General features: G+C 40.4%; 1 pseudogene; it reads right to left on the reverse strand.

Annotated features, from left to right (window-relative positions):
• Positions 1-10899: 10899 nt before the first annotated feature.
• On the reverse strand, positions 10900-13464 carry LOC137005126 (gastrula zinc finger protein XlCGF57.1-like; annotated as a pseudogene).
• Between the last annotated feature and the right edge of the window lie 861 nt (positions 13465-14325).

The following is a 14325-nucleotide window of genomic DNA, read 5'->3' on the forward strand; positions in this document are numbered from 1 at the left end:
GGTCATTCCACCAGCCAGGAACAGACCCAGAGAAGGTTCGTAAGAGTGATTTTGTGCCCCTTTGTAATGGCACCACAAGGCGCTGTTCACTTGCAGAACACAAGTTTCTGGAGGGCGCATAAGTCTGAAGTAGTGAGTTAAGGTATAGCAGTGCAGAACCAGCGATCGTTCTGTAGGCAAACATCAAAGCCTTGAATTGGATGCAAGCAGCTACTGGCAGACAATGCAGACTGATGAAGAGAAGAGTAACACTTCTTAGAATTAATAAACAATCAACACTGAGTGTTCACTGGACGAACAGGTTAATTGATTGTAATATTAATCTTAATGTAGCTACATCCAGTTAGTCTGATTAATGGATTTACATATTCATAATTAATCATAATTACTAATCATAATGAGTTATAAATAATTATTAATATTTGCCCTTTGAGTTAATTCCCTACACACAAGACCTTTTCTGCCCACAACATGCACACAGAGGAATCACAATGCAACACTTAAACATGGTTTTTATAAAGCCACTAACACACTGCGCTGATTGCAATGCACAGGTATGCTCCATAACAGAACGCAGCTCCCTGGCAGTGGGTGTGTCTCCTGAGTTGAGATACACCATTAAACAAATAAAGAAACAAATATTAAAAATAAATTTGACCTGTCACATTCGCATCTAAAATGGCACAAGCACAAGTAACTCTGGTAGGTGGAAATTTCACATTTAAAAGAAAATTAGATGGCACTCTGGTTAAACACAAAGTTGTTTGCATACATTGTAACAAAGAACTGTCCTACCATCGAAGCTCATCGAGTTTAAAATATAATTTAAATACAAAGCACATAACAGGTTCCACTAGCAAATTGACGAGTCGAGTCGTGAGCAACAACAAACACTGGATCAGTGTATACGGTGTGGGAGTAGACATTCGTCAGCCAGACTTACCATAGCAAAGTGGATTGCCAAAGACTGCTGTCCAGTCAACATCGTTGCTGACCAAGGCCTGAAAGAAGTGATCAGGATTGCCACTTCCTACCCTGCTCAAGAAGAAGAGGGCTGCTCTGACACTCTGACACTGAGGGCTATTCTCTTAATGAGTAATGGGCGTAAAGTTCAATAAACCAATCAGAGTGTCATCTCCCATTCCCTTTAAGAGCGAGATGCGCTCGCGCCATGGCAGATTGCTATTTACATGGCGGAATTTGTTGGCGGAAAAGCTGAACACTTTTCAAGTGAAGAAACCGATCTGCTCATGCGTGAAGTTAAAGCGCACAAGCAGATCATCTACGGGACAAGCAGGAATCCACCAAAGCTTCCCGAGGTGAAGAAGGTGTGGGATGAATTAGCAGTGATTGTGTCCGTTATAAGTAGTAATAGGCTGAATTGAAAATAGGTAGCCTAATTCTAATAGACGCAATGACTATTCATCATTACATTTTTATATTTATGTAAAAAAACTTCAAAATCTTCTGACACTGAGGTAAAATTTGATCCCAACAGTCATTAACCGGCTATCTGTGAACATGTCAAACTAGAGATCAAAGACTACAAATTTTAGGCTAGGATTATAGGAATCTTTAAGAATTTGCAAAATTTGTTTCAGATAACCAAAACGTGGCCAAAATCGCGCAGTGTGAACCAGCCTTAAAGTGGAAATGACCCAATTCAGTACACACATTTAACAGCCCAATACCTACAAAAAAGTCTTTGATCGAAAGCTCAAACGGAACAGGAACAACGTTGTACTTTAACAAACTCCTCCTAGAGCTTTAATCAGATCAACATCATATTTGGTCAGTCTAATCTAAAGGCCTTTGTGAGGTTAAATTGTGAAGATCTAGGCTGCGTTCCACTCCAGTTTTAGACATGCACTCGCAAACTTCCCTAAACACTTCCCCTCGGGGGAATCCCTGCCGCCATTTTGAAGTGCATTCCACTTCGTGAAGTGGACAAGGGAAGTTTATATGGACAGACCCTCAATTTTTATTGAATGAGCGATTCTACTTCACATGTACACTTCAGGCAGCTCCATAACCCACAATTCAACACGATTATGACGTCAACACATATCGCGTTTAATTTACCTCATCACAAACAACTCTATGATATATTAAGTATTTTTTAAAACATTTAAAACACATATATACATATAGAATGCTGTATTAAATAATTTTGTAAGGGGAAAAATAAATAATAAATCAGCTCCATTATGGATTCCAAGTGATCAAGGGCTTAGGACGTCCTAGTTGAGCCCATTGCAAAGGTTCCGCCAGTAGTGGGCACTCGTGCAACATAAGCAATGACGTACTTACGAGTCAACGAGACTGAGGGAAGTTATAGAGGGAAGGGCATTTAAAAAACGAACTGGAATGCAGCCCTAGAGTTTTCGCTGAAGGGCGTGTCTGTGGCAGCCTGACAAATTTCGATGTTTCGCCATGAAACAGAAGGTGTTGTAACTCGGGTATGCAATGTCCGATCTGCCCGAAAATTCACATGTTTTATTAGAGTCCTAGCCTGAAGATATCAACCTAGCAATATTCAATTACAGTCATAGCGCCTGCGGACAACAGGAAATCAACTCTGCATTGGAATACGCAATGGAGAACATCACGTGACCCAGGTGTCTGAAAGCCAACTATCCAACAACTCCAATCCCTATTAGCCGGCGACAGCCTATGACGTAATATGGTGCGACCTGGATTATAAAGGAGCACCTGAATAAACAGTCAGCATCTCATCGTCTTTCGATCCTGTTCTGTCTGATCACGATTATATTGACTGCGGGTGGGTTTTTATATATGCCTTACAAATGTTCAAGAAAGTGTGTTTCTCTGTGTCCCAGGGTTTTACACTTGATATACATATTTTTCTGGGTGTTTTCTGTCTGGAGAGGAGCGCGCATAGACAGTGCTTGAGGGTGCCGTCTGTGTGTTTGTCTGTTGTTTACTATGAGCGTCTCCCTATCAGGATGCTCCGTTCCTGCTTGGCACTCTTCCTGAGGGAAGCATCTCTGCCTGGTGATTAAAGCCCCGTTTGTGCTGAGGCATAGTGGTGGCTGCAATCATATGGCTCGTTGTATTCTCTCTCAACTTCCCCATGGCTGGCAAGAACGAGTGGATGATGTTTGACGTCATCGCGGCGGCGAGCACTCCTCTGGCTTGTGTATGTGAGCTGCTGTGTGTTTGGGACGCACTTCTTGGCGGGCTGCAGCTGCCGGGAGAGCGCGTTAAGAAAGGGGCCGCGTGTGGACGGCTTGACAACAGTTCCTTACTGTCCATTAATGCGCCAGCTTTCCATTCCTTTCTGATCTCTGTGTTTGAGATCGGGAGGGCATGGAAAAACCCCTAGCCATTCAGATTTGTATCTGAACCCAGACAGACGGAAGGAGGAAGAAGCGAGAGTGAGATGGGTGATCGATTGTTGTAAACACTGTTGCGTTTGATTCCCCAGCTACATAGGGCGATTTATATCGACCCTCTCCTCTTCTTCTTCCACCTCCTGTGTATATATATATATATCAACATATATCATGCTCAGATGCTTTTTATGGTCAGACTGATGGCTGGGCCCATAGTGATTATTTCTGTCAGCCCGCTATTTCTGTTTGATAGTAAGAGGATCTTTTAGGCTCAAAAGAACCTTAGATTCCATCCTTTCATGTAAAAAAGGAGCATTAGGAGTCTTCCGTCTTTGAGGCACAGGAGGGTCTATATTTTATGTGTTTAAAATAAGACCTTACTTTCCTGTATAGTTTTCTGAGCATGTAGTCAGTAAAATTAGTTTTTTTTTTGGGCAAACTGATGTTGATGGACTGGCTAGAATATATGTTGTGCAGGCCACAAAATGGCCACCTGTTTAGAGTAGCTTCTCATCTGCTGTTTTCTAGAGTAGTTTGAATTAGCACTCATCACTTCAGTTAATATGCATGTTTAGGTTGGCTCTAATCGGCGGCCTGACATTGTTTGCTTGTGAGCTTCACTTTCTTTCTCTTATCCATAAGATTTAGAGGTGAAACCCAGGCTTCACTAGGCTTGTGGCCCTGTAAGAAGGCCCGTATCTTAGCGGCCAGGCTAGAGCTAGGTTAGGTGTGTTATTTACATATAACCCTATGTAACCTATCCCTTGTTAGGTTGTATAGTTCCTAGTTCTGGCTTCCTCCCGAGGGAGTTGTTAGGCCGTATGCCCATTATTCCCTTGTTATGTAGGTGCAATTGTTGAGTTTAACAGCTAGATTGTAGACTGTTTTTTGACTCCCTGATGCTGTTATCTCAAGTGGTAGGCCCTTATCTTTGTGTAGATAAATCAAGCTGTTTGTGCTAGGCCCCACTTTTTTATGCTATGGAAAATGTGTTCTTTCTTCTGAGCTACTTGTTTTTATCAAGTTTGAGTTGACATTGCTAATGTTTAGCATCCGTCCTCTATGGCTCAGTACAGATTTGAGAATCTGAAGGGAGAAAAATATTTTCCTCTTTGAAAATAGCATATACATCAAAGTGTTGTGTAAAATTGCTTTGAAGTTCTAGACCTTTGCCCTACGTTATATGCGAGCTTAGTTATGCTGCCACAGGTTAGCACCTGTTCTCATAATAGCAGGCTTTTTCATGTAGCTGCTTTTGGAGACATTGGTGACCTAATATTCTCCATTTGTATGTTTATTGTTATTACTGAGTGCATCACCTGTTGGATTGCATACTCTGGGTAGTATAGAACAACTTTTTGAGAAAAACTAGTTTCTATTAGCTCCCTTTTTGTGATCTTGTTAACAGCTATATTGCATATAACTTTGATTGTAGGCTCTTACGCCTGTTTCACACTGCAAACGTGAGCGTTGCGTGAGCAGCACGTGAGCATAACTACACCGTCACTGCAGCTGCAGAGACGTGCGGGTATTCACACTGGAAGCGTTTGTACAGCGTCACAGCAGCGGCTCCAAGCTACATATAAAGTGAGCATTTCTTTACAAAGACAGCTATAAATTTGTTTTTATATGTTGGTCATTTATAAACTTGATAGTCTTGAAAGTTTGTTAAAATAGGGAGGTGTACAACATTCTCATATAAACATAAATATATAAATAAAAATAAATAAATAAAAGCCTTGTGTCATCCATTACTGCACACGAATGAGGTAAGCTTTGTGTTTGACATCATCTGCCACGTGCACATGTTTACAGGACAGCAAACTCTTCGAAAAAAGCCAGCAAACTCTGGTTTGATTTGGGTATGCTGCAGTCTGTGTAATAACTAATGTAATGTTTATATATATCATATTTTCTGGCTAGTTTACTTTAGTTTTTTATAATACACCATACTTTTAACCCAAACTGAATAATTAAAAACAAGTTTAAATGGGTAAATCTTCTATAATTATTTTTGATTCTTAATTTTCTTTCCTGTCATACTCAAATTCTTGTTAAAACACATTAGACATGCTAATTCTGTGCATTTTGAACACTTTTTGTGTGAAATTATATTTATTTTGTCCATCAAAAGTGTGCTTTCACTTTAAATGAGCGTCAGCAGCGCAGCAAAAATAGACTCGGCTCCAAAACAATCGCAGCACTGCTGCTTGCGCAACGCTCCTGCTTTGGCACTTACGCGCTGCTCCTGCTGCCTGTGTGAATGCATCCGGCCTCTTTTTTTAGCTGACTTGTCGACAGGATGCCTGGGAATCCGAGAACACCCCAACTCTGTTGAGTAGGCCTTGAGTAGCCTCTCATGGAGTATGGCGGCATAATATGCATTCCTTCTCTTAGTAGTGCGTGAAAGTTTTCCACTGAATGCATGGCCTGATGGTTGATATGGTCTTGGACTGGCTATTGCCACGTGTTTACTACGGTAGGCCCTAATAAGGACACCTTTTAGTTTACGTGTTGGCACAGTGTGTGATATATGGACAAACGGGCTGAATGCCACTTGTTGCTGAGATTGTAGGCCCTATAGGCCTCCTTTTTAGCTGACATATTGGCAGGATGGTTGTGAATCCAATACCACCATCGGCCACACCCCACCTCTGTTGAGCAGGCCTTAAGCAGGCCTCTCTTGGAGTATGTGGCATAATATGCACTCCTTTTAGAAACTAAATCTTTGAATGCATGGCTAATGGTTGGTATTGTTACAGTCGCCACCTGCTGATGCCACATGTTTACTAAGGTAGGCCCTATGGGCCTCCTGCGTAGCATGTTGGAGTACAGTTATGTACTCCTCTCACTTTGAGAGTAAAAAGGTGCTTTTTCCGAGTACTGTTCTGAGTGGCTGACCTCTCAGGGTGAGTTTTGGTGGTAAAACCTTACTGAGGTTTGGTTATAACTACATCAGCCTGCTTGAGTCTGGGTGGATTGTCCAGTGGGCACTTTACAGTTTAACTACTGTCATTGAGTCATATGTCCTCCTCTTAGCAAGACAGGTGTTCAAGGTGGCCCTCAGAGGCCACCATTGAATGCCCTTCCATGATTATGTGCCCACAGTGTGGCCTACCTGTTAGGTTTTTTTGTGTAATAGTGCTTAGCTCCCTAAGCTGATCATGGGTTGTAGGTGTAGCGGTTGTTCCTCTGCGTTGTGTTGAATTTTTGATGGTAAATAAAAAATCATCCACACAAAGCTGGTTTTTGACCAAGGTGATTTAATTGCAGTGCCTGTGTGGTGAAACACACAGACAGGCACTGTTATCTGCAAACTGCTCTTAATTGTGCCTCTCCTCTCTGATGGCATTGCAGGAAAGAGAGTAACATACACACACTTTACAACACACATACACATCATATACATAATATATAATAGTATGAGTAATAAAAATATTAATAATAATATAAGTCATATAATATAATAATACATTCACAAATATGTCATTCTAATATATACCAATAAGTCACAACCGCATTACAGTGGTTCTTGTATACCATTTAACATACCTGTGTGGTGAAACACACAAACAGACAGGCACTGTTATCTGCAAACTGCTCTTAATTGTGCCTGTTAACCACAAAATACATGTTAAGTACCCCAGGTAGTTAACCACAGATCACACAATGAATGCAATATACAATATATATAAAATACATCTCCTAAGTGTACAAAATACAAAATATATTAAGGCTAAAATATCTATTTAGTTTACAAAATATAATTATACATACACATATTTTTTATTAAACATATCGACCTATTATTTATCAATTTCTATTTATCTATATATAAATATTCCTTAATTGAGACGTAAGCCGCATAGCTGCTAACATATCCTTCACACACACAATGCACACACTTTGCCGCCATCTCACGCAATGCACTATTCACTAGTAAAGAGCACTCTAATAAACTACATTTACCAGGTTGATAACACAAACTAATGGTCAAATATAACATCACACAGAATACTTTATTGTATTTGATCATATAAACATGACATGAACACTTGGCATTGCAGGAAAGAGGACAAACTTCTGATTGCACTGCGTTTTGAACGCCTTACCTACATATGGACGTCAGCCGACGTACATACTATATTTAGTAAGGGCATGCAACGATTTCAAAATAAAATGCCCCAAAACAATTAATAATAAAAACAAATAATATATATATATATATATATATATATATATATATATATATATCCCTGCTACATAGGCTTCCATGAGGCCTCCTCCTGAGGTTCAGCCCTAGGCTGGTTTGTGCTCCCTGTATCAGGGTTTCTAGCACACAGTCTGTGTTTTTACTCTACAGTTGCTGAACGCCACTTGTCGCTGATTTTGTAGGCCCCACTAGGAGAAAAAGGTGCTTTTCAGTAAAAAGGTGCTTTTACTGAGTACACTGCTCGTTAGGTTGTGTTGGGTAGATTATCATGCGGGTGCTTTGCAGCCTCCTATGCTGCCATTGAAGTTGCCTGTCAGCTGCCAGCAAGACAAGTGTTCAGGGTGGCCCCTCCAGGCCACTTCCTGAATATACTTCTGTATCATATTCAGTTACTTTCATGCTCTAGGCCCTCTTGGCCTCCATGAGTATGTGCCCATTGCATGGTGTACCTTTTAGGTAAGCTTAGTAATTCCCTTTCAGGTTATGTACGTAGTAGTGCTTAGCTCCCTAAGCTGATCATGGTGGTAGGCCTTAATTAGGTCTCCTCCTAAGATTTAGCCATAGGCTGGTTTGTGCTCCCCTGAAGCATCAGGTGTTTAGCGCACAGCCTCCGCAATGCATTAATTAAGTGCTGAGTAGATCCTAGGATGAGTGGATCATACTCCCCTCAACATGAGGGTTCATAGCACTCAGCTGAGTTCCGCTCTCCAGGATCCCTATCTCTACATGTGGGTTTGGGTTGCTCCTGCCCTTTTGCAGTCACTTTTATCAGCTCCCTTCTGTGAAGGATGTGTTTTTGAGATTCTGTGTTCAGACAGGGACTGGCCAAGACTAAGCTTGTCTTATGATAGACCAGGTCGGCCTCCCTGGTGGCATTGGGGGTGATTTCGTTCCCCTCTAGTGACTGGTTGGGGTTCCTTTCGGTTCCCTGGCCTCATTCCCTAGAAGTGACCACTTTGTCTGCAGAAAAGTTGGTCTCAGATGCTCTAGCGGCCTTATTAGGCATTCTCTCTCTATAGAGGAAGGCCTTGTGTAGGCTCAGCTTGGGCTGTTGGCCATAGGGAATGCTTTCACTGACAGCCTGGTGTGAACCGAGGGTGAGTTACTAAGTGTTTCCTTCGAAACTGCTTGACGTTTGACAGCCATATTTTTGGCATGCACTCTCCTCAAGCATGGTGGCGTGCGTATATCATTCCCCATTGCGTATTCCAACATAGAGTTGAGTTCTTCCCTTTCGAAAGGGAACGTCTCAGGTTACATATGTAACCATGGTTCCCTGAGAATGGGGAACGAGACTCTGCGTTTCCTTGCCATACTTTGGGTTGCCTGCCTGCAGAACAGTCCCCCAAGACGATAGCTGCTGACTGTTTCTTCAGGTGCTCCTTTATACTCCGGGTCACGCCATATTACGTCATACGCTGTCGCCGGCCAATAGGGATTAGAGTTGTTAGATAGTTGGCTTTCAGACACCTGGGTCACGTGACGTTCCGCATTGCGTATTCCAATGCAGAGTCTCGTTCCCTATTCTCAGGGAACCATGGTTACATACGTAACCTGAGACGTTTTACACTGTGATCAACTACTCATAGAGATTCAACCAAAACTACATCGAATATATGGTCAGTCTAATAGCGTAGCGCCACCAGCTGGCAACAGGAAATAGCATGCTTCACACTAATTCACTATCAGAAACACATTTCAATATGCCACAAAGTACCAAACATGTTAGGCTGCGTTCCACTCCAGTTTTTAGACATGCACTCGCAAACTTCCATAAACACTTCTCCTCGGGGGAATCCCTGCCACCATTTTTAAGTGTGTTCCACTTCGTGAAGTGGACGAGGGAACTTTATATGGACAGACCCGATTTTGACAGAAGGAGCGACTCTACTTCATATGTACACTTCAGGCAGCTCCATAACCCACAATACAACACGTTTATGATGTCACTGCATATTGTGTTTAATTTACACCACCACAAACAACTCTATAATATTATAATTATTATTTTTTAAAACATTTAAAACACATATAGAATGCTGTATTAAACAATTTTGTAAGGGCAAAAAAAATAAATAAATCAGCTCCATTGCGAATTCCGGAATGGAGGGCTTAGGATGTTCCAGTTCAGCCCATTGCAGTTTCGTCAGTAGTGGGCACTCGTGCAACGTAAGCAATGACGTACATCCCAGTCAACAAGACTGAAGGAAATTAGCAAGGGAAGGGCATTTAAAAAACGAACTGGAACACAGCCCTAGAAACACGTTAAATCATGCAACTTGTTAGGCTGCTCCTCTCCATCTCTTGCGCTCCTCCACTCTGTCTCTCGCTCATAGCAGACGAACGGTTGCAGAGTGGTTTACGCGTTTTCAACCCAAGTCGTCAAACTGACGTAATCAGAGAAGGAACGCCATTTCAGACCAGAAGTAACTTTTCAGATTTTGATTAAAGATTACAGCAACAAACAATTTTTTCTGTGTTTTAACTTGCACGGATTAATTGTTTACCATGAGACTAGTAATATGCACTAGTAAAGTTAAGAGTCGAGATCTCTATTCGAGTCATAAATTCTCCGAGCCATTTTGATTACTCTCTGATATATGCATTTTACTGTGTAATATGCGTGTAACAAATCAACATAAAAATAACAAATTGTTCAGCCACTGCACACAGCCACTTAAAAAAACTTCACAAGATTCTATGGGTTTGATTTTGGTTGTCATTTGTTGATATAAATAAAAATAAAAAAACATGTCGGTTTCTGTTTGCTGAATGCCCATCCTATTCTCCTCCATGGACATATGGGAAAGTGAATATTTACACCCTACTAACAAAGAAATGGATCGACTTCTGTCAGCTTGTTGAACACATTTATTTATTCTGACATTTTCTACCATGTGATGGCTGAAGCAGCAGTGCGTGACACAGTTCTCATGGTAACCAGATCAACATTGTAAATCGAATTCTACAAAACTGAAGTGAAAACACCAAATTTTCATTCAATGGGATAGAATATCTTCTTTTCCCTGCAAACGATACCATGAAGAATGTTAATATTTAACCAAGTCAAAAACAAATAAAGTAAGCAGGTTCCATATTCATTTCAGTATCAGCAGACACAAAAACTATACAAGTTACAATGCAAAAAATAGGAATTTTGATTCCTATATAGTAAAATCACTCCTTGCCCACCTGCCGCATTTTGCGTGCAGCACTGACGTCATGTGCAAACAACTTATAGAGAAGGCATAGGACGTAGCGTAAGCTTTGTGAACTGTGAGCATTTCACGCTTTTAACATTTAAGAGGCTGTTATGTTGACCTTGATTTATTACAATATTGAGCTGTTCAATTTTATTTTGATTTTAGAAAATAATGAATCAAAGCTAGGCTTTTCTCCAGTGTAAGTTCTCATGTGGACTATAAGGTTTATTTTTTGACTGAAACTCTTTCCACACTATTGGCAGGTATAAGGTTTTTCCGCAGTGTGAATTATCTTGTGGGCTATAAGGTTTCCTTTTTGACTGAAACTCTTTCCACACTCTTGACAGGTATGAGGTTTTTCTCTAGTGTGAGTTCTCATGTGGACTTTAAGGTTTTCATTTCTAATGAAACTCTTTCCACATTGTTGGCAGGTGAATGGGCTCTCTCCAGTGTGAACTCTCATGTGGTCTATAAGGTGTCCTTTTTGACTGAAACTCTTCCCACACAGTTGGCAGGTGTAAGGCTTTTCTCCAGTGTGAATTCTCATGTGGATTTTAAGGTTTCCTGTCTCATTAAAACTCTTTCCACACTGTTGGCAGGTGAAAGGCTTTTCTCCAGTGTGAATTCTCATGTGGACTTTAAGGTTTTAATTTCTAATGAAACTCTTTCCACATTGTTGGCAGGTAAATGGGCTCTCTCTAGTGTGAGTTCTCATGTGTTGCATGAGGATTCGTTCCTCTGTGAAACCATTCCCGCACAGAGTGCAGGTGTAAGGCTTTTCTCCAGTGTGAGTTCTCATGGGGACTTTCAGGTTTTCATTTCTAATGAAACTCTTTCCACACTGTTGGCAGGTGAAAGGCTTTTCTCGAGTGTGAATTCTCATGTGGATTTCAAGGCTTCCTTTTTGACTGAAACTCTTTCCACATTGTTTGCAGGTGTGAGGCTTTTCTCTTTCCACACTGTTGGCAAGTGAAGGCTCTCTCTCTAGTGTGAACTCTCAAGTGGACTTGAAAGTTTCTATGTTGATCAAAAGTCTTTCCACACTGTTGGCATGTGAAATAACTTTGAGTTCCAGTCTTTTGAGCTCCTTTTTGTAAGGAAAACTTTGTTGATTTTTCTTCAGTCATTAAATTATAATTATAATTTATAATTTTCTCTTCATCCCTTTCATTAAGTTCATGACTCGCCTCTCTCAGTGCCATTAGGTCTAGGACGAAAATAGACAAAAAAAAAAAACATTTAGACATTAGTTAGACATTTCAAGCATCAAAATCAACAACATGTATGACAGCACTTCTCAAAGTCCGGATCCGGACCCCGAGGGAATTCAATCCGGACCCGCCTCCATTTCGTATTTCAACAGCAGTAATTGTGTGTAAGGGATTAAAAGTCTGGATTTCCTACTTTGATAAACGCATGTCAAAATCATTTGTTTAGTGTTTTATGTCTTTTTGGAGATTAAAGGGAAGGCGAGATATTTAAAGTTTTCCTCCGTGATTCAGTTGCCATGACATCCAGTGAGTCGCACGACACAACACTTCACTGCAGTAAGCGTTTCAATGGGTGTGGAGCAGTGGTTCTCAACCTGCGGCCCGTCACGAATGTAAATGCGGAGCACATCACTCGAAACAAACACAAGTGCGCGCTTAGGAAGAATTAAAAAAGTAGCCATTTTGTAAATTTAAGCCTCAAAATAGTCAAATTTGTTATTAAAGGTGAAAAACTAAATGTGGAACATAAAATGAAGGAACACATGCAAACAAGAAGAGTAGCAGCATCAGCAGTAAAGGTAAGAAGAATGGAAGAATCAGTTGTTAATGAGCGAGATGGGCAGCCTTCCTGTTTGCTCTGTAGTAAAGTACTTGACAAGCAAAACCTACAATTTCAAAAGACTGAACTGTGAATTCAATGTGTTTGTTTGGTCTATTTTAAATAAGTAAAAATAACCGCATCAGCGCACCGCGGCTGGAATGAGCCCAACTCTGCGCACACTCATGGATCTGATGCTGCGCGAGGGATTGCAACATGACAGAAAGCTTGATATCATTAGAGATAATTAGCCTACAGTGCGCTCAGTGTTGTTTGTAAAAAGAGCTGAGTAACATTTGCTTATTAAGGTGTTTATGTGATTGTTTGGTGACTATTGCGATGCTGTTGAAGAGAGTCATACAGTCATACAGAATTAAATAGCAACTTAAAGTGATTGTATATTCAGTTTGTGTGTTCACTGAGCATTACTGATAATTATTGTAAAGCTAATGTCAGTAAGTTAGTTTTTGTTTGTTATTTATTGTGTGCAACATCTACGTATAATAATAGTATTATCTGCTAATACCATAACATTAAATCTGATTGGTTTGCATTGGTGACGTCATATGTAAAGTATATGCAGCCCGTGAGACTTGCACTTGGACCATTGTGCGGCCCACTGGGAAAAAAGTTTGAGAACCACTGATGTATGATCTATACCCTATCCTATGGATCAGGGATGGGCAGCTTTGGTACTGGAGGACCACTCTTTTGCAGAGTTAAGTTTCATCCCTAATCAAATACACCTGCCTGTAATTTTCAAGCATTCCTGAAGACTTGAGGCTGATTTATACTTCTGCATTGTGTGTACACAATATACACACCTGAAGCAGTGAACTAAGATCTTCAGGGGCAGGATCAGGGTTGGATCTGAACTCTGCATGTATGTAGATCTCCAGGAACAGGTTTGGTCATTCCTGCTCTAGGTTCAACTCATCAGCTCTGATACTCTGATCTGAGACTGATGGATATTTCAAATAAATCTACAAAGTGTCCTGTTGAGGTACTCCAGGGCTGCACTCAAGTTCATATTTTTATGCCCTTCCTTTTATGTCATATTTAATTTTACTCTGTTTATTTTTATTTTTTTTACTCAACATTTGTGCTGTTTTTGGAGTATAGTGGATCTCTGTAGTGGCAATAATCTTACACTAAACCATGTCAAATTATCCATGTTATCCTCATGAATGAAAGTTAGAAATGTGGGTCTTTTATAAAGTGAATTTTACATAAAAATCTGTTTTTGTATAAAAGCCTACTCAAAAACTGCACAAATATGAAGTAAACTGACTTTGCCCGTAATGATTACTGAGATGGCACATTCAGATGGGACTAAAATCACTAAAAAAGCTCTGGTAAAAAGCTCCCCACCTCCTCATGTAAAACTAGGCTTCAGCCTGAGTGCTTTGATCAGATTTTGCGTGGTTTATTTGACTTGCTCACGCCTCGTCAAACATAGGCAGTATTGGGTAAGTTACTCAGAAAATGTAATCCACTACAAATTACTACATTAAAATTGTAATTTGATTACATTACTGATTACTGAATGTAAAAAGTAGCTCCTAGTACCTAGGTGCTTCCTAGGTAACAAATTGCACATGAACAATTACATATATGTGTAATCATTTGAAGCGTATTGTATGTTTTATATACAGCGAAATTTGCCTGCATTTGACAGAAATTACAGAATAGCACTGTGAATATTTATATGGTTGTCAGTGCATGGGGCACCACATAGGCCTAT

This window comes from Chanodichthys erythropterus, chromosome 3, assembly GCF_024489055.1.
Source record: "Chanodichthys erythropterus isolate Z2021 chromosome 3, ASM2448905v1, whole genome shotgun sequence".
NCBI classification, from domain to species: Eukaryota; Metazoa; Chordata; class Actinopteri; order Cypriniformes; family Xenocyprididae; genus Chanodichthys; species Chanodichthys erythropterus.